At 46.9% G+C, this 21606-nt stretch overlaps 1 protein-coding gene across 1 annotated transcript in view; it reads right to left on the bottom strand.

Annotated features, from left to right (window-relative positions):
• CDH22 (cadherin 22) overlaps nucleotides 1–21606 on the bottom strand; it is a 262988-nt gene that overhangs the window by 225821 nt on the left and 15561 nt on the right. The gene's annotated exons all lie outside the window — the stretch shown is intronic.

Raw genomic sequence — 21606 nt, 5'->3', positions numbered from 1 at the left:
TAGAACAGCATTCAGAATTCAAGAGGAGAAGCTAGAGATTAAACTAGAGTACAAGTCACATATCCCAACTATCAGAGGGGCCGATGCAATACAGTGCAATTGCTACGATAGTACATTCATTACATTTGCATGTGTAATTCCTTTGAAAATGACCTCCCTTTTTGTGCAAAGTTACCCGAACAATAAGGAGATGGGGGCTGGAGGTGAGGAGGGGGCAGGTTAAAATATTTAGCCAGATACCGCTACATTCAGTGCTGTCCAGCTAAATTGTCGCAAACAAGTTGATCTGCTAAAATAGCAGGGGTAAGATTACCTAGATAACTTTAACCAGACATTCAGTGCAACACTTATCCCAATAAGTTCTGCTGAATATCGTAGCAATTTTCAAAAGCCATTTTCGTGCATAAAGTGCAAGTCAATGGCATTTATTGCAGTGCTTTTCAAAAGCTCACTCACATGAGTAAAGTGCAGTTACATGTGGAAAACCCAGTTTTAAGTACGGAAATCCTCTGGAAACTTACCCCCAGTATTGGTGCAGATAAAGTTACCTGGGCAAAGTAAGTTTATTTTTCAAGGGCCAAAACTATCATAAATCTTTTACATTAAGACCACCAAATGTATTTGTGACTGTGTTGTGTCTCTGCCTTCCTTCTCTGATGCGGGCTCTCACTCTCTTTGCTGATAATCATGCATTCTTTGGACAAACAGCCTCTTGCTTCCTTGTGCTCTCTTCCCACTGGTATCAGTTCATTGGAAGGAACTTCCCTCTCGTGTCCAAGATACCTTATGAACTAAGCTGAAATCGCTTTTCCAACTTGCTTTCCCTGATATAGTTACATTGGTCTGTTTCCAACCCATCATGTGCTGAGCTCTCAACTGTGTGGCCTCCCTGGTCAGGGCACCCTATAAGAATTGTTTTGGTGGACTTTTGATTTATAAGGTGATTATTTTCTTGGAAAAGATACACACACACACCTCTCTCTGCTAAAACACCTACAAACACCCCTGCTATGCACATCCCCCACATAAACACATGCATCCCCCCCCCCACCACCATGCACATCACCTGAAATAAACACATACAAACAACCCCATCCCTGCTGAAACCCTTACAAATCCTCCCAACGTGCATATCCCCCATGTAAACACATGCACACACCTCTCCCTGCAGCAACCCCTACACACACACACACACACACACACATCCTTTATACTTATATACACTTCTCACAGCAAGATGTTTTTTGAGAATTTATGATAAAATTAATATTTAGTTACAAAAAAAATTAACACAATTCAGTATTTCCAGCTGTTGCTTTATGAACCTTGTAAAGTCAAGCTCATCATCCAGCCTTAGGGCAAAGCTCTGACCCAGGTGATATTCTGCACTAACACCAGCTCTGTCACCAGTTGTTCCCTTCCCTCTACCCACCCTCCATATGAAGGCTGGATTTCTTACTCTTAGTACTGGTAGTGTAACCAGATGGGTCCCACTCACCAAGAAAAGGGTAAAGAAATCCTGTTTTGGTTTTTATTAGAAAGTGGGGTCTAGATGGAAATAAACAAATAGATGCATGAACTTGTGGCTCTGATTTTCCCATTGCTGAACCTGGAGAAAGAAACAAAGGACCTGGAAAAAGGGCGCAAAATCAGCTGATTAAAACCTTAATTATGCATTCACCTGACTAATCATGAAGCTGCTGAATTATGCATAGGAAAGACCTTAAAAGAAGCAGGGTGCAAGCACTCAGGGACAATTGCCACCCACCCAGAAGAAGATGACCCATTTGAGTGCTACCGCCAAGCTCTCTGCGCTCACGACTGAGAGAAGGACCAATCTTCTGAATAGAGGAGCTGAGTGCACCTTATTGCTGGCAAGTGACAAGGTGAAGCCCTTTGCAGTTCTGCACGCCCTGGCCCAGGGAACAGATCCTGCTTTCTCAGAATTCATAAATCTAGGCCACAGAGAGAGAGTGAGCGAGAGAGAGACTGCATTGAATGTCTGCTACACTAGTGAGAGTTTTAATCCATCCCTACCCATGAGACAGGTTTTTGTTTAACTCTTGTATGCAAGTCTCGACTAGGGGGGTGATGCTAGCATTTATTCTGTAATCTGATACCTGGGTGACAAGTGAGCAGTAATAATCTAATTGTGTGTTTCCTGATGAAGTATTACGCCTAGCCCTGTGTAGCTGAGAAATAAAGCATTACTCAGACAAACAGTTTGATGAATTCTCTAAGCAAAGAGACAGGAGAGGTCACTGGTAAATAAAGAGGTACCCTAAAGGGGGGTGGGAAAGGAAATGCTAACGCTTCTCCCTACACACCTTACAAGGTAATCCAGTGGTGTTTTTTAAATGAATGGCAAGACAGTCCCCTCCCCCCTCCATGTGTCTTGGGTATTGGAGGATCATCCTTCCCCCCCCCCCCCTCCACCAGAAAAGACCTCTGGTGGACAGAGAGAGAGAGTGGGGGGGGGAGAGAATTTAGCCCCAGGACAGCATTTATTCCTGTATTCAGGACACCCACTGAAAAGGGGGCTGCATACATAAGATGTATCTGCATGCAACAGAGACAGAGCATGCAAATGAATCTCATGAATATTTAGCATACATAGCTTGAAAACCTGACCAGCTTGCAGCACTCGAGGGCTGGAATTGCCTACTCCTGTTTTATATTCTTAAAGGTGAATTTTAAAAGCCTGATGCGCGCTAAAATTAGGGGATACGCGAATACGTTGGGCTGGCCTGCACACCGAGCGGATTTTAAAAGCCGGCTGGATACGCGCGTATCACCCGCTGCACTCACAAATGAAAAGTTCCAAAAAAGGGGCGGGGCATTTCCTGGATTTAAAATAGAAATTAGCGTGCAAATACTCACGCACACAGGTGCGCACTGGGGTCCCCTTCTGCTATGGAGGACGTGTAAGTTATGCAATAAAGATAACTAGGCAGATCGGCGGGGTTTTAAGGGTCAGGGCTAACGGGAGAAGGGAGGCTATTAAACTAGGGGGGTTTGGAAGTCCTAGCCCTTACCTGGGTGAACTGGTAACGAACTGGAAAAACAGCCAATGGCGTTGGCGAGTGTGTCTATTAAAATCCCCTCACGTACGCTGTAGAAGCGGCATTTGCGCTCAGGCACGCGCGCCCACTTAAAACTGTGCGCACGGGAGCGTGCAGTCAGGCGGTTTTATGACATGCGCGCATATGCACGTGCGAGTTATAAAATGGCCGCGTCCCTGGCACGGACCGAGAAACGCGCATCGCGCACACAGTTTAAAAGTTACCGTCCCTTTTATTTATTCAGATCATTTGCTGCTCTGCAGAGGCCCAAGGTGAATTACAAATCTTTTGACCTCGCTTGCAGTCAGTCATTCTCTCTCCTCTGCTATCCTGACCTGCGAATGCTGCCACCCTTTATCTGCCTACCGCCTTCCCCCACCCAGCAGCACCTGATTACCCAATAGGCACAAGAGGCAGATGCCTAGGGGCCCACATCAACTCCAGGAGCTTGGCCACTACATAGAGGTCCAACAAGGGAGTAAGGGCCTCCACAGACACTGCATTTGCTATGTGATGTCAGAGTAGAGTAGGGGCAGTGGAAAGGTTTGACACTCAAATTTAACAAAACTCCTGTGCCCAGAATGGCTTAGGCTCTTCGAGGAGACTCTCTGTTGGCAGGGGTGACCTTTCCAAAGGGAGAGAACGGAGAGTCATCTCCTGGGAGGGTGGCTGCGGCGCAAGGGCCTTCAGGACAGGTCCTGCCTTTAGATCCAAGAAGGATTCCTGAGGTCTTCTCAGGATTTAAGGAAGAGGTTCCCAAGAGGAGGGGAGTTAAGCTCCATGCACCTTATTCTGGTCCAGGAGGGATTTCCTCAGAGAGGCTGGAGAAAGAGGATTTGAGAGTCAGAGGGGAAGGTCCCCAGAATTGCCATCTGAAAAAGCAGCCAGCGACGCATCTGTTCCTGCCTATTGGACTTAAGAAGGCTGCAGCCAAGAGCATGGAGCAGAGGAGGTGCCCAGGGAGGGTGTGCCCGACCCAGAGTGCCTACCTGCCAGGGTACGCGGCAGTGCTATTGCTTGAGACTGATCTCTACCGTGTAGCTGCTGTGATTTCTTTCCTGCCATCAAATTTATAGTAAAGGATTTTTATCTTTGGCGTGTGCTTGTAGAGAAAATCCCGAGGAAGCCTTGAAAGACCAAACTCCTTCCTCCCTGCGCACCTAGAACCCGGGAGCAGGGCTGCAGCTCCGGCCTCCCGTGTGAAGCTGCAGTCATGCAGGGAGAAGCCGGGAGGGCAGGGGCTACACATAAACAGTTTCCAACTTTACCCGGCAGCTCCTGCACTGCCTCCACTCCTGCCTTTGAGGTTTCTGAAAAAAAAAATCTGCAAGGAGTGGGAACAGGCTGGCAACAAGAGCCGAAGCACCGGTGTTCAGACGTTTCAAGCCTGTGCCTCTTCACTTGCTTCAGCCCTGCGCTACCGCGTGTCCTGCAGACACCCTGCGCTCTCTCCTGGCTGCCTTTCTGACTGGAAAAGAAAGTCGCCCTCATTTGGAAATAAGAAGGTTGTCGGGGGATGCGGGGATGCAGGACTCCATCCTCCTTCATCCCCCAGGCCCTGCTGATAATTCAGGCCATCTCTCAGGTGAGCCGAGGCATGCGAGCGATGGCGGCCAGCGCTGGGCTCTCCTCCAGGCTCCCTTCTGCCTTCCTGTCATGTAAAGTCCCCTCTCCGCCCGCGATTCACGCCAGAGCCTGGACGCCTTCCCCGTCTCCTTCCTCTCGCCTCTGCTTCGCCGTCCTTAAGATAATTTTATGGGTGGCATTAAACTGAGTTATGAGATTTTTTTACAATCCGGCTGCTTATGAGAAATCCATTACCAGTAACTGGACAGGAAGAATGCTTCCCCCCCCCCTCCCCCATCAGACGGTGGGGGCTTTTAATTGGGACCATCCATAATTGTACAGAGCCCCAGAAATATGTCAGCTGCCATCTCCATTTACTCCCTCTGTGCCGTGTCTCTACTGAGAATCAGCAAGGTTGGCAAAAAAAAAAAAAAGGCTCTTGAGCCATCCATTAATCGGCTAATGAAATATGAAAATGTTTATGGGCTGTTCAATCTTCCGAACTGCAGTTCTATAATTTGCCTTCAGATGCTTCACCAACTTGGATTTACACCAAAAACCACTTCCTCTTCATTCCACCAAGGGTCTTCAAGGAAGATTTGTCTTCTTATAGTAAATACCATATGGCATATTGAATTCAGGAAAAGTATACGCACACACTCAGATATGGACTGAGTTATAGCCCCCAGAAAAAGTGGCAGATAAGAAGCTAAGGCTCCGAGCCTCGTCTACAGCTGGTCGAAGTGTCACCTACGCCTTCCACTTTAAGATCTCAGATCTTGATTTCCTCAGATCTAAGATGCTAACTTTTCCGACCTGGAGAAAGACTTCCCAGATGCTGTAGGGGAGTTGGTCAGAGGTAAAAAAAAAACAGTAGCAGAATTCAGGAACGCCTAGGGGTATGCACAAAGGACCCCCCCTATAGGCTGCCAAGAAGTGAAAGAAAAGCTGGAGATCTCCTGAGGGAGGTCCTGCTGGGCATGCATCCTGCTGCATCCCTATCTGTCGTTCTGAGATGTGCCGCTGATCATTCCTTATTGAGGGGGGGGCTCCCACCAGCTGAGATAATTTAATAAGGAGCCCCTGCGTCTCTGGCAGGGTTGTTGAGCCAGTGCTCTGCTGCTGGGCTAGGAGACACAGCGTGGAAGGGATGCAATCGTTCAGACAGGGCATTAAACACAGGCCTTCTTCCCACTGCGAGAACATACCAGGGAGCGTTTTTTGCAAGAGAAGGAATGCTAATGCCAATGTCCGGGTCAAATCCCAAGGCATGCTGTACAAATTTAACACCTGGCAAAATTCCCCTGTAAAACAAGGCGAGATCACAGCCACGGCTGTCACTTTATAGACTGCTGCGGGGGATGTTTACAAGCTTATTGTTTATGTGCGTCCCTATGCCACTTGCCAGAGCTGTCAATCTAGCACTTTTCCATAAATTACAAACGTTAATATACTCTTCCACACTGGATCTCTGCTTTCTAATTAAATGCCTTTCAATTTACTGATCTTGGAGTGTCCAGTTTTATTTATTGAAGTGTCTGTGGTGATAAAAGTGACTCTAGGGTGTATTGACACCTTCTTTACCCGGGGCTACTTTACAAACCTCTAGCTCATTTCTGATCTGAGTACTGTTATAAGACTCGGTTACTGCACAGAGATAATAGCATGCGAAGCACAGGATGTGTTCCTTCCATGGACTGGTATCCTTCCTAGCGCCTGATGACATTAGCTGTAGAAAGAACACATCCTGGGCCTTGCATTCTATTTCCACCATTCAGTGAGTACAAAGAAAGCCATGGCAAGCGGTCAGTGAAGCAGAGATACGAGCTGGGAGCCACAGAGCGATCGCACAGTCATGCCCCTGACATTATTTCTACCTGACTGAAGTGACACTTTAATCTGATGCTTTCAGACGCGAAGCAAATTCAGTACTAATAAAGGCGGCCCACCTAAAAGAGCTCTGTTGCAATTCTCATCTCAGGAGCTGCACATCAGTGGCTCCATTCCCCTCCCCTCCAGCGCAGAGCACGCCATGGTGCCACATATCTGACCAGAAACGATGAAGGGCGACAGCAGGCAAGTGACAGATAAACACAAAACTGGTAGACATTAAAAAAAAAAAAAAAAGGGGGAACTGAAACAAAGTGTAGAAAAAAAAAACCCAAACCATGTTACGTGCCTGATTTGCAAAGGGGTTTCTCCCACTCTGTGCCTGTTGGGAAAACTTCAAAGAGCAGACCCCAAGATCCAGGGAAGGTCTTTTGTTAGAATGGTGGACAGGCTGTGCGAGAGGCCGAGAGACTGCTGGCAGGGCATTTTGTGGTGGTGGGGGAGGTGGCAGATGCTTGTTTTTTTATTTACCGATGTTCGATTTTACATATCACATCGGTTTACAGACACCTGAGTGGTGCAGGAAACCAAGCCTTTCCTTTTGTTTAATACAAGGAACATCTATAACAGAAAAATGGATAAGGCGTTGAACAAATAGTCAAAGGTGTAGATATATATTACAGGAGAACATCTATAACTAATAAACGGTTAAACAAATATTCAAAGGTATAGCTATGGCATGTCATATCGGTATACAGGAACTGGGGAGTAGTTAAGCTCAGGGACTCTTCTTGCTATTATAAAATGACATCTATGACAGATAGGCAGTTGAACAAAAATCACCGGTGTAGATATCGCATGAAATCAATTATTATTGACGAGCGATTAGACGGGAATTCTGGGGGGTAGGATATGGAGGGTAGATGATGATTAAGTGGAAACGGTAAGGTTTTTCCATAGCTGCAGGGGTTAGGGTCTGGTTTAGGGTTCAGGCACGTTATTGCTGCAAAGGCTTTGTGGAATAGCCAGGTTTTAAGATTTTTCTTGAAAGATTGAGTGGATGGGTCTGTTCTTAGTTCTGTGGGGAGTTTGTTCCATAGGGTGGGGCCGGCAAGTGACAGCGTTCGCTCCCTTGTTGATAACCAGTGCGTAGCTTTCGGGGACGGTGTTTGTAGGAGTCCAGTGTTCGAGGAGTGAAGGTTCCTTGGGGAAGTGTGGAGGTGAAGGGGGCGGGGGGTCAGCCAGTTGGATTTGTCATTTTGGAGAATTTTGTGTATGACGGTTAAAGCCTTGTACTGTCTTCTCTCTGTGGAATGGGCAGCCAGTGTAGTTCTTTGAGGATGGGTGTGATGTGTTCCGATCGTCTGCTATTTGTGAGAGCTCTGGCAGCAGCGTTTCGGAGTAGTTGGATAGGTTTAAGGGTGGAAGCTGGGAGACCTAGTAGTAGGGTGTTGCAATTGTCGAGTTTAGAAAACAGAAGAGCCTGTAGAACTGTTCGAAAGCCTTGTGGGTATAGAAGTGGTTTGAGTTTTCTTAGGATCTGGAGTTTGTGGAATCCGTCTCTTAACATGTTGTTAATGTGTTTTTTGAAGTTTAGTTGGCTATCTAGGATGATGCCTAGGTTTGTTTGTTTTTTTTTACTGAGGAGAGTGTTTGGTTTATAAGTTGGTATGTGGAGGGGTTTTTTAGTTGGTGTGTGGTGGGGTCAGTGAGGGAAGGTGGGGAAGGTTTGTTGGATATGTTTAGGATTTCTGTTTTATTGTGATTGAGAGTGAGGGATAGTTGAGAGAGTAGGTGTTTTATTGTCGTTAGATGGGAGTTCCATAGATTTAGGGTGTGGTTCAATCGAGTCTTTAGTTGGGAGTAGAATTTGAACATCGTCGGCATATACATAGTTTAGCAATCCGAGACAAAAGGAAAAAATTGCGTGAAAAGCCTGCAAGCCCGTTCGCCAGCACAACTTGGACACAGCGCAGCTCATGAGCTTTTTTTGCCCACAGACTTAAATTTCCTGCAGCGTTAGGAACAGAAAATAATCCGAGGAAAAAACCCCCAAATTTGTACAAGCAAAGTTTTCTGCAAAAAAAGGTGCCATGGAACTTTTGCCTCAAAGTCCTAACTTAAAGGAATTGTGCAGAAGACAAACAAACCCCTTCACCTTAATTTTACAGATATTTTCGCTTGCTCAGTTGGGTTTTTTTTTTTTTCTGTGTTGTATTTTTTTTTCCCCCCTTTCAGAAGCTGCAGAAAATGATATCCTTGTGTAAAGGATGGCGCTATTTCAAAAAGGTACAAGTAGTGTGGTTGCTGAGTTAGTCCAAAGGTCAATAAACAAAACAAAAAATAAAAATAAGGTGCTACCTTTTTATCAGGCCAGCTTGATGAAAGGAATAATAGGTCCCCAAAGCTAGTCAAGAAATGTTATCAAGTTAAGTCTGATAAGAAAAGGTTTCACCTTGTACTATTTTTTAATTTATTGACCTTTATGTCTACACCAACTAGAGCAAGCAAAATGACTTGCAGGCCTTTTGCACTGTGGTTTTATGGCTCTGCTTTTGCCCAGAAGTTAAATCTGGCTGTAAAAGATGTTTATGGGGAGACAAGCTGGACAAGGGGGAAAGCAATGCCAGGTTAATTCTGTATACAAACGGCTCTCGGGAACGGCAAGGCATCCTAGGCTGGATTGTCTCCTGTATCATAGGCTTGCCTATGTGTGCTGTGTCACAAAGCAACCTTCAACAGCACCAGACTTACTACTACAAGATGAAAAAAAAAAATACTGAAGTGAGAAATGAACCATAAAAACGTTAATTCTTTGTCTGGGCTGCTCAGATTGTAGGAGTTGTTTCAAGGCTCACTGACCACACAAATTAACGATGTGGACACACATTTCTGCTTACTAATTAAATCGATATTAAAGGCCCGATGTCTAAAGGGTTTTTCCTGTTTTGTGTCTCTGGGAAGATTGTTTAGTACATCTGGCTCTAAATGTTTACCAGGAGTGCATTTCCATGATTAAAAACTATTTAAAAAAAATGAACTGATACAAAAAAAAGAGAAGCAGTCTGGACTGAAAACACAGGAAAAAAAAAAACCTGAATAATTCCGCATCTTGACTGATGAAAAGCCATTTTCCATATTTGCTCCAAGTCATAAAAATGGACTTCAATTTTCCTTAAATATTAACAACTTAATTAAATCAGCTTTTTTTGCCTCTAATCCCTAATATATCTAAAATGGATCTCTTCACTTTCCCAAGTTTCTAACAAGTCCTGACCCCGTAATTCTATTAAAAAATAGAGAAACACGCATCAAACTGAAGGATACCTCAGGGGAAATTACATCTCAGGAAAGGGATTAGGGGCTAGATTTTAGAGAACAATAGATGGTCTTTAGTTGGTGCTTAAGTTGAACTTCTGTTGCCCAGTAGGAGGTGCTAGAGGGCAGAGGTTTCCATACTCCATCCTCAGCCTGGACCCTTCAACCAGCTTGTGGTTTTCAGGAGATCCAAAATGAATTATTCAAAAGTTGTATTTCCATATATTTGGCCTCAGGACCATCTACATTTGAATAATTTTCGTTATCCTGAAGGCCAGACTTGTTCTGGGGGGGGGGGGGGGAGGGGCTGCCACGGACAGACTGCAGGGTGCCCTGATAACTGGGTTGGAAACTCCACTCCTTGAGGATAGAAAGCCAGTCCGGTTTTCACAATAGCCACAATGAAATATTCATGATGAGATACAGTTGCATTTGCTCTCTGACTCAGGTTGATTTGCCTAATGTGGTTATTCTGAAAAGTCAGCTTGGTCGAGGGTCCTGAAAATTGAGTTTGGAGAACTCTTCTACGTGTAACAGGGCAGGGGTGCCGATAGTGGCGAAGTTCCCCAGCTCCGGCTGTCCCATATCCTGGCCCCTCTTGTCTAAACACGAAACATCACCGGTAATGTGTTGGAGCATAAATCTGTTAGTTTAGTAGGCTCATTTAGATGCAGCTCCTCGGTGTGGATGCCGCCCTAGCAGGAGGCCCTGCAGTGTATTGCTGGCTACAGAGCATCCTCTGGCAGAGCTTCACAAACTTGTCCTGGTGACCCCCTACAGCTAGTTGGGTTTGACAAAATATTCACCGTAAATAGGCATAAGATACAAGGCTGCCTATACACAGCCCGATCCAGTAAAGTCTGTGGGAGAGCGGACTAACGCCCGCTCTCCCGGCGCGCGCACCGGCCCCTCGCCGGTGCGAGCGATCCAGTATTTAAATTAGGCGACGAGGTGCAAACGAGGAAAAGGAGGCGCTAGGGACACTAGCGCGTCCCTAGCGCCTCCTTTTGGCCTGGAGCGGCGGCTGTCAGCGGGTTTGACAGCCGACGCTCAATTTTGCCGGCGTCGGTTCTCGAGCCCGCTGACAGCCATGGGCTCGGAAACCGGACGCCGGCAAAATTGAGCGTCCGGTTTTCGGCCCGACAGCCGCGGGCCGAATTCAAAATTTTTTTTTTTTTTACTTTTTTTACTTTTGGGGACCTCCGACTTAATATCGCCATGATATTAAGTCGGAGGGTGCACAGAAAAGCAGTTTTTACTGCTTTTCTGTGCACTTCCCTGGCGCCGGAAGAAATTAGCGCCGACCTTTGGGCGGCGCTAATTTCTTAGAGTAAAATGTGCGGCCTGGCTGCACATTTTACTTACTGGATCGCTCGGGAATACCTAATAGGGCCATCAACATGCATTTGCATGTTGAGGGCGCTATTAGGTGCCGCGGGTGGGCCGCGTGTTTTTCTCCCCTTACTGAATAAGGGGTAAGGGAAAACACGCGTCCAGAGCAGGGTGACAGTGCGCGCCGACGGAGCACACTTTACTGGATCGACCTGACAGTGTGAGCCTTCAATGCATGCAGATTTATCTACTGCAAGTTATGGCTATCCTGATAACCTGACTGGCTGTGGACAAGTCAGTCTGCAAAGCCCTGCCCGATGGGGAAACGTTTGTCTTGCTGCATTTGCAAAATTCTCTCATTATAGTGTTGGTTCTATAAGGAACGGTGGCTTTTCAGATCACACAGGATGCCTATGAGTATTGTAAGGGTGTGCACTGCAGAATTTCTGATGTTTCATTGGTGGAGGGGGGGGGGGGGTTTGATTTTGAGTCATATAATTTTGTTTTGTTGCAATGTGCATTATTTGCCAATAGCAGGCACTAAACTAAAACCTGAGAACTATCAACATTTAGAAAAGCCTCTGCTCCCCCCCCCCCCCCCCATGCTTGGCTCCTCCAGCTTACCCGTTATGACCAGAGACCAAAGGGGGCAGTCCATTGCTTAAGGGCCAGGTTCAGGGTTCCAGAAGGAGGCCTGGTGTATGGCCCCCCCCAGTCCAGGACCATCACTGCAAGGATCACTCCAAGCACATTGGGGCTGGGAGCAGGATAGAAAATAGGATAAAAACAAGCGTGAATGAAGGCCCGTGCTTCCAGATCCCAGTTCTGGTTCTGACTGAGCTGGAAGCCCAAAGGAGGAAAAAAAAAAAAAATGAACACAGGGCAGTGGCGCTACAGAGAAGCATGTAAATAATGCAAGAAAGGGGGGGGAAGCATGTAAATAATGCAAGAACGGTGGGGGGAAGCATGTAAATAATGCAAGAAAGGGGGGGAAGCATGTAAATCATGCAAGAAAGGTGGGGGAAGCATGTAAATAATGCAAGAAAGGGGGGGGGAAGCATGTAAGGGGGGAAGCATGTAAATAATGCAAGAAAGGTGGGGGAAGCATGTAAATAATGCAAGAAAGGGGGGACGCATGTAAGGGGGGAAGCATGTAAATCATGCAAGAAAGGTGGGGGAAGCATGTAAATAATGCAAGAAAGGGGGGGAAGCATGTAAGGGGGGAAGCATGTAAATAATGCAAGAAAGGTGGGGGAAGCATGTAAATAATGCAAGAAAGGGGGGGAAGCATGTAAGGGGCGGGAAGCATGTGAATCATGCAAGAAAGGTGGGGGAAGCATGTAAATAATGCAAGAAAGGTGGGGGAAGCATGTAAATCATGCAAGAAAGGTGGGGGAAGCATGTAAATAATGCAAGAAAGGGGGGGAAGCATGTAAGGGGGGAAGCATGTAAATAATGCAAGAAAGGTGGGGGAAGCATGTAAATAATGCAAGAAAGGGGGGGACGCATGTAAGGGGGGAAGCATGTAAATAATGCAAGAAAGGTGGGGGAAGCATGTAAATCATGCAAGAAAGGTGGGGGGGAAGCATGTAAATAATGCAAGAAAGTTGGGAGAAGCATGTAAATAATGCAAGAAAGGTGGGGGAAGCATGTAAATAATGCAAGAAAGGGGGGGAGCATGTAAATAATGCAAGAAAGGTGGGGGAAGCATGTAAATAATGCAAGAAGGGGGGGGGAGCATGTAAATAATGCAAGAAAGGTGGGGGGAAGCATGTAAATAATGCAGGAAAGGGGGGGGAAGCATGTAAGGGGGGGAAGCATGTACATCATGCAAGAAAGGTGGGGGGGAAGCATGTAAGGGGGGGAAGCATGTAAATCATGCAAGAAAGGTGGGGGGGGAAGCATGTAAGGGGGGAAGCATGTAAATAATGCAAGAAAGGTGGGGGTGAATCATGTAAGGGGGGAAGCATGTAAATAATGCAAGAAAGGTGGGGGGGAAGCATGTAAGGGGGGAAGCATGTAAATAATGCAAGAAAGGTGGGGGGGAAGCATGTAAATAATGCAAGAAAGGGGGGTAGCATGTAAATAATGCAAGAAAGGGGGGGGGAAGCATGTAAGGGGAGGGAAGCATGTAAATCATGCAAGAAAGGTGGGGGGAAGCATGTAAATAATGCAAGAAAGGGGGGTAGCATGTAAATAATGCAAGAAGGGGGGGGGGAAGCATGTAAATAATAGAGATGTGAATCGGAACCAGAATCGGTTCGGATTTCAGTTCCGATTCACATCTCTAGTAAATAATGCAAGAAAGGTGGGGGAAGCATGTAAATAATGCAAGAAAGGTGGGGGAAGCATGTGAATAATGCAAGAAAGGGGGGGTAGCATGTAAATAATGCAGGAAAGGTGGGGGGAAGCATGTAAATAATGCAAGAAAGGTGGGGGGAAGCATGTGAATAATGCAAGAAAGGTGGGGAAAGCATGTAAATAAGGCAAGAACGGTGGGGGGAAGCATGTAAATAATGCAAGAAAGGTGGGGGGGAAGCAGGTAAATAATGCAAGAAAGGGGGGAGCATGTAAATAATGCAAGAAAGGTGGGGGAAGCATGTGAATAATGCAAGAACGGTCGGGGAAGCATGTAAATAATGCAAGAAAGGGGGGGAAGCATGTAAATAATGCAAGAACGGTGGGGGGAAGCATGTACATAATGCAAGAAAGGTGGGGGGAAGCATGTACATAATGCAAGAAAGGGGGGGAGCATGTAAATAATGCAGGAAAGGTGGGGAAGCATGTAAATAATGCAAGAAAGGGGGGAGCATGTAAATAATGCAAGAAAGGTGGGGGGAGGCATGTACATAATGCAAGAAAGGTGGGGGGAAGCATGTAAATAATGCAAGAAAGGGGGGTAGCATGTAAATAATGCAAGAAAGGTGGGGGGGGAAGCAGGTAAATAATGCAAGAAAGGTGGGGGAAGCATGTAAATAATGCAAGAAAGGTGGGGGGGAAGCATGTAAATAATGCAAGAAAGGGGGGAGGAAGCATGTAAATAATGCAAGAAAGGAAAGATGAAAATAAAGAATTGGGCTGATTAGCTGCCTGAATGTAGGCAATAAACGTTTTCTGAAAACGGACTCATATCAGCTATCCTATCCATCTGAACTTAGGAGTGGCTAGGAATATGTGACGGGTGCTCATTTTTGCTCCTAATAGGTTAAGCCCTGCCTTTAGAAATATGCATGCAGAGGCTTCAGCTGGACTGAGGTGCCCTCAGAGTGGCCTTCATGTGATGGCAGTGTAGCAAGCGTAAGTCCGATAAGAAGGACTGCCGCTCCCCACTGGGAAGGGTTAATTTATTTATCTAGATTTGTATATTCCGCTTGTGTACTCTTAGGAGGGTATTAACCCCCTCCCTGCACCCACTGGAGCAGAAGGGAGTGGACTAAGGAGCGAGACTCCAAGACCTGGAGTTCTAGTGGTGGGGGCCATCTCTTCACAGAGAAAGGTTTAAGTGATCCTGCTCAAAGGAGGTGGCCGGGACCTACGTAGGGGTTGGCCAGGCCTCATCTGAGAGGACGGGCTACAGGAAGAGGGAGTTCCTGGGAGGGACAAAGTGTTCCTTTTAGAGGATCAGATCCTGAGGAGCCCAGAGGAGAAATGGATCCCTTTGGGAGCTGAGGGCCGAGTATACTGGGAGGTGAGGGAGGAGAGGTATTCTGCCTAGGAAAGTCCTCAGAGTCAAGAACTGTTCAACCTCAATTCAGCCAGAGACTCCGAAGAGAGAGAGAGAAAGAGGAACAGAGAAGAGAGCTGCAATACTCCACAGGTACTGGGAGTGCCCCTAAGAGTCTACCTGCTGGGGAGGGAGTGTGAGGCGAGACTGAGATTTATTTTTGCACTGTGGATTTGTGTTCCAGCGTCCGCTGCATTATCTTGTGGTGTGCAAGAGTTTTGGACTGTGATTTTTTTTTTTTTTACCTGCCACCAGTTTTTTTTTTTTTTTTAGTAAAGGCTCTATTTTTGAATATCACCCACTGGAGTGAAGCATGGTTGGTGGTGGTCTTGGAGCTGGTGTGCAGAAGAGCCCCAGAGAGACTTCCCCTCCCCCTCCCAGCTGTGGCGGAACCTCAGAAGGTCATGGGGTCTTGCATGGTCCTTGACCTTCCCCATCTGCCCCTGTGCCTAAGAGCTGACTAGGACAGGCGCTTCAAATAGAACCTAGGCCATTTTAAATGTTTTACTTTTCTACTGGTTTTTAATGAAAATGTTGGGGAGGCCCCGTCCCTCCTCCCTAAATAGCAAATCCTTGCAAATTTTGTCATTTTCAGCAGTTTGTGCAGAAATATCTCATTAATCAGAGAGTCCTTCTGTGCTCCTAAAGAAGAGAAACAAAGCTGTGTTTTTGTCCCCTCCACAAAGGCAGGTGAATCGGTGAGCGATGAGAAAAGGGGACAGAAAATGGGTTCGTTTTAGGCTCCCGGGTTCAGTTTGGAAACGAAACCGTTGCTAGGTAACCTCTGGAATTCGACAAGGACTGATGCTTGAATCTCTCCCTAGGGGGACTGTGAATTAACTGTAATAACAGCACAGAGCCTCTCCATGGGAAGGAAAAAGTTGTTTTCTTCTCGTTATTCTTAAATGTGTGTGACAAAGGATGCAAATTATTATTATTTCTTTTTATCAAAGAAATCGAATGATAAATCCGGATTTTTCTGAGCCCTCCCCGCCCCCAGCATGGAGAGTCTGTTGCAGAATCTTGGTTGGCGGCGCATCTGTGACTACAGCGAAGTTTTGCTGCTGCTGGTGACCTGCTTCACCTTTCATACAGGCCACTACAGCAGCGCACATGTTGGAGCAAACGACAGCTAGCAGAGGGCATACTTCGTTGAAAAAACTATTAACCCTCAGTGCCGGAAAGGGAACTCATTCTTCAGCAGAATGGAACCTCATAGCGGTTTGTCATGTGTCACTGCGCTGGATGTGATCCATTCAGGGGGCCAGGGATGTCTGACTATGCTTCTCATAGAGATATGGCCGGGCATGTAACATTTCCACAGAGATTCACGAGCGTGACACATTGGTGAAACGTGTTGGTTTATGGCTTGGGATTGTGTCTCTTGCACTGCCTTTGCATTGGGTTGTGTATGGGGGAGGGCCAGTCCTGCTTGCTGTTGCACTAGTGCACATGCATGTGTGTGTGTGTGCGCCCCTATGTAGAGGGTTGCACTGGGCTGTACGGATCCTGCATGATGTCCCATTTCACAAAACACATATGGTGAATCTTGAGTAACATCACCATAACTTTTGTGTGGATTTTGGTGAGCTTTGCAAAGCAGTATGTTGAGCTGTAAGTGGATGAATGTGTATGTATTCGTGACTCCTGCAGTATGTTACATTGCAGTGTGTTCACACGTGTCTGGTGTAATGAATACAGCAAGCTGTTTTGGGGGATGTGTGTGTGTGTCAAATCCAACAAAGTGTGTATGGCTGTGAATCCCACATGGTGGTACTGTATGTGTGCAAGCTAATATTTAATGATGTTGCACAGAGATGTGTGTGTGTGTGTGTGTGTGTGTGTGTGTGTGTGTGTGTGTGTGTGCATATGAGTGTGATGCTGGATGAAGTTCCATTGAGGAAGGCTGCAAATCTTGCATTGGGTTGCTTTTCAACTTCTATTCAGATTGGCAAAACTATTTCAGTCCTAAAACAAATCCCAATACTTTTTGCTATTCCAGAACTAGGTTTCCATAGGTGTGTCAATGTACCTCAGTCCTGACCTGCAGCATCTCCGAGCAATGCAGCCCTATCAGCCCTTCTAAATCCATTACCATTTGTTTGAGCAACCACTGTCCCTCTACTTCTTGTAGAATCCACAGAAGGGATACGCCAATCCCCATCTGGAAGATTAAAATCTTCAACAAGCAATACTTCCCCCTTCCTTTCCACCTTTCAGATGTCTTTGATCAGTTCTTGGTCCAGGTCTTCAGTTTGGGTTGGAGGCCTGCAGACCAGACCACTGTAAATGGAAGCACCTTCAATTTTTAGTATAGCCCATGATGCTTCTTCCCTACCCTCTGGGATAGGGAAGTACCTACAGTTCCTGAATGTAATCCGCTTTTAAGTGCTGAAAAGCAGAATATAAATGAATGAATATCCCAATGAATGAGGATCAAAGTGGTATAGTGAAACTGAAAGGTGACAAGGAGTAATGTGTAGAGAGAGACAAAGAGATGGCAGAAATTTTAAATAAATACTTCCATTCTGTGTTCACTAAAGAAGACCCTGTTGAAGGACTGTTGCTGGCTGGCAAGACCATAGATGGGAATGGGGCGGACGCAACTCAGTTTAATGAAGAGAATGTAAGGGAAGAGCTAGGAAAACTAAAACTGGACAAGACCATGGGGCTGGATGAGGTACATCCCAGGATACTAAAGAAGCTCAGATCTATCATCTCTGATAGAGATGTTCTGATGGGTCCGCTGAAGGACCTGTTCAATAGAGCTCTGGAAACGGGAATAGTACCGCGGGATTGGAGAAGAGCGGTGGTGGTCCCGCTTCACAAGAGTGGGAGCAGAGAGGAGGCTGGAAACTACAGGCCGGTTAGCCTCACCTCAGTAGGGGGAAAATTAATGGAGACTCTGCTGAAGGAAAGGACAGTGACAGATTGCTGGACCTGAGACAGCATGGATTCACCAGGGGAAGGTGCTGTCAGACAATTTGATTGATTTTTTTTTGATTGGGTGACTAGGGAATTAGATCGAGGAAGAGCACTCGATGTCATCTACTTGGATTTCAGCAAAACGTTTGATAAAGTCCGGCATAAAAGGTTCATGAATAAAATGGGAAGCTTGGCTGTGTGCGCCAAGGTGGTGGAGTGAATTACAAACCGGTTGATGGACAGGAGACAGCTTGTAGTGGTAAATGGAACCTGATCTGATGAGAGAACGGTGTTAAGTGGGGTGCCTCAATGATCAGTTTTGAGACCGGTTCTGTTCAAAATCTTCATGAGTGACATTGTGGAAAAGTTAGAAGGAAAGGTTCGCCTTTTTGTGAATAATACTAAGATCTGCAACAGAGTGGACACGCCTGAAGGAGTGGAGAGAATAAAAAGTGATTAAAGAAAATTTGAAGACTGGTCGAAGATTTGGCAGCTGGGATTCAATGCCAAGAAGTGCAGAGTTGTGCAGCTAGGGAGCGGAAATCTGATAGAGCTGTACGTGATGGGTGGTGAAAGATTATCGTATACGGACCAGAAGGGGGACCTGAGGGTGATTGTGTCTGGCAATCTGAAGGTGGTGAAGCAATGTGACAAGGCAGTAGCTAAAGCCATAAAGATAATGGGTTACAAAGAGAGAGGTATAACCAACCAGCAGGGAAAGGGAGGCAATATTGCCCTTGTACAGGTCCTTGGTGAGGCCTCCCCTGGGATACTGTGTTCAGTTCTGGAGATCATATCTCAAAAAGGATAGAGACAGGATGGAAATGGTCCAGAGGAAGATGACCAAAATGATGTGGGATCTGTTTCAGAAGACCCATGAATAGAGACTGAACAATCTAAGTATGTATACCCTGGAGGAGAGGAGGTGCAAGAGAGATATGATACAGCACTTCGGATACCTGACAGGTGTTAACAATCAACACATTTCAAACCTTTTACACTGAAAAGGACACAGTAGAATTAGGAGTCATGAAATGAAGCTCAAGGGAGGAGCCAATATCAGGAAATATTTCTTCATGGAGAGGGTTGTGGATGTCTGGAATGTCCTCCCAGAAGAGCTGGTGAAAACAAGAACAGTAAGGGGCGGATTTTAAAAGGAGCGCGAATAGCCTACTTTTGTTTGCGCTCCAGGCGCAAACAAAAGTACGCTGGATTTTAGTAGATACGCGCGGAGCCGCGCGTATCTGCTAAAAACCTGGATCGGCGCGCGCAAGGCTATGGATTTTGTATAGCCGGCGCGCGCCGAGCCGCGCAGCCTACCCCCATTCCCTCCAAGGCCGCTCCGAAATCGGAGCGGCCACGGAGGGAACTTTCCTTTGCCCTCCCCTCACCTTCCCCTCCCTTCCCCTACCTAACCCACCCGCCCGGCCCTGTCTAAACCCCCCCCTTACCTTTGTTGGGGGATTTACGCCTCCCAGAGGGAGGCGTAAATCCCCGCGCGCCAGCGGGCCTCTTGCGCGCCAGGCCGCGACCTGGGGGCGGGTACGGAGGGCGCGGCCACGCCCCCGGACCGCCCCGGGCCATAGCCACGCCCCCGTACCAGCCCCCAAAACGCTGCCGACACGCCCCCGAAACGCCGCGACGACCGGGCCCGCCCCCGACACGCCCCCCTCAGGGAACCCCGGGACTTACGCGAGTCCCGGGGCTCTGCGCGCGCCGGTAGGCCTATGTAAAATAGGCTTCCCGGCGAGCAGGGCTCTGAAAATCCACCCCTAAATGAATTTGAAACGGCATGGGACGATCACTGGGGATCCCTAAAGGCATGAAGCTGAAAAAGAAGAAAGGAGTGGTGTAACATTTCTGCATGGGAGTAATGTGCACGAAGCAGCATTTACTACCCTTGACAGAGCGCACAGAAGTAACCTGAACAAAACAGCATTTACTACCCTTGACAGAATGCATGGGGGTAGCCTGCACAAAGCAGCATTTACTACCCTTGACAGAACGCATGTGGGTAAAGTGCACGAAGCAGCATTTACTACCCTTGACAGAACTCATGGGGGTAACGTGCACGAAGCAGCATTTACAACCCTTGACAGAACGTATGTGGGTAAAGTGCACGAAGCAGCATTTACTACCCTTGATAGAACGCATGGGGGTAACCTGCACAAAACAGCATTTACTACCCTTGATAGAATGAACAGGAGTAACCTGAACAAAGCAGCAGTTACTACCCTTGATAGAATGAACAGGAGTAACCTGAACAAAGCAGCAGTTACTACCCTTGACAGAACGCATGTGAGTAACCTGCATGAAGCAGCATTTACTACCCTTGACAGAACTCATGGGGGTAACGTGCATGAAGCAGCAGTTACTACCCTTGACAGAACTCATGGGGTAACTGCACGAAGCAGCATTTACAACCCTTGACAGAACGTATGGGGGTAACCTGCACAAAACAGCATTTACTACCCTTGATAGAATGAACAGGAGTAACCTGAACAAAGCAGCAGTTACTACCCTTGACAGAACGCATGTGAGTAACCTGCATGAAGCATATTTACAACCCTTGACAGAACACATGGGGGTAACGTGCACGAAGCAGCATTTACTACCCTTGATAGGACGCATGGGGGTAACCTGCACAAAACAGCATTTACTACCCTTGATAGCATGAACAGGAGTAACCTGAACAAAGCAGCAGTTACTACCCTTGACAGAACGCATGTGGGTAACCTGCACGAAGCAGCATTTACTACCCTTGATAGAACGCATCTGGGTAACGTGCACGAAGCAGCAGTTACTACCCTTGACAGAACTCATGGGGGTAACCTGCACGAAGCAGCATTTACAACCCTTGACATAACGCATGGGGGTAACCTGCACGAAGCAGCATTTACTACCCTTGACAGAACGCATGGGGGTAACGTGCACGAAGCAGCATTTACTACCCGTGACAGAACTCATGGGGGTAACCTGCACGAAGCAGCATTTACAACCCTTGACAGAACACATGGGGGTAACGTGCACGAAGCAGCATTTACTACCCTTGACAGAAGGCATGGGGGTAACATGCAAGAAGCAGCATTTACTACCCTTGACAGAACGCATGGGGGTAACGTGCACAAAACAGCATTTACTACCCTTGATAGAATGAACAGGAGTAACCTGAACAAAGCAGCAGTTACTACCCTTGACAGAATGCATGGGGGTAACGTGCACGAAGCAGCATTTACTACCCTTGATAGAACACATGTGGGTAAAGTGCATGAAGCAGCATTTACTACCCTTGACAGAACGCATGGGGGTAACGTGCACGAAGCAGCACTTACAACCCTTGACAGAACGTATGTGGGTAAAGTGCATGAAGCAGCATTTACTACCCTTGATAGAACGCATGGGGGTAACCTGCACGAAACAGCATTTACTACCCTTGATAGAACGCATCTGGGTAATGTGCACGAAGCAGCAGTTACTATCCTTGACAGAACTCATGGGGGTAACCTGCACAAAGCAGCAGTTACTATCCTTGACAGAACTCATGGGGGTAACCTGCACGAAGCAGCATTTACAACCCTTGACATAACGCATGGGGGTAACCTGCACGAAGCAGCATTTACTACCCTTGACAGAACGCATGGGGGTAACGTGCACGAAGCAGCATTTACTACCCTTGACAGAACGCATGGGGGTAACGTGCACGAAGCAGCATTTACTACCCTTGACAGAACGCATGGGGGTAACGTGCACGAAGCAGCAGTTATTACCCGTGGCAGAACTCATGGGGGTAACCTGCACGAAGCAGCATTTACAACCCTTGACAGAACACATGGGGGTAACGTGCACGAA

The sequence above is a fragment of the Rhinatrema bivittatum genome, chromosome 8, assembly GCF_901001135.1.
Source record: "Rhinatrema bivittatum chromosome 8, aRhiBiv1.1, whole genome shotgun sequence".
In the NCBI taxonomy this organism is placed as follows: domain Eukaryota; kingdom Metazoa; phylum Chordata; class Amphibia; order Gymnophiona; family Rhinatrematidae; genus Rhinatrema; species Rhinatrema bivittatum.
The sequence above is the reverse complement of the archived record's forward strand: the minus strand, read 5'-3'. Positions and strand labels throughout refer to the sequence as shown.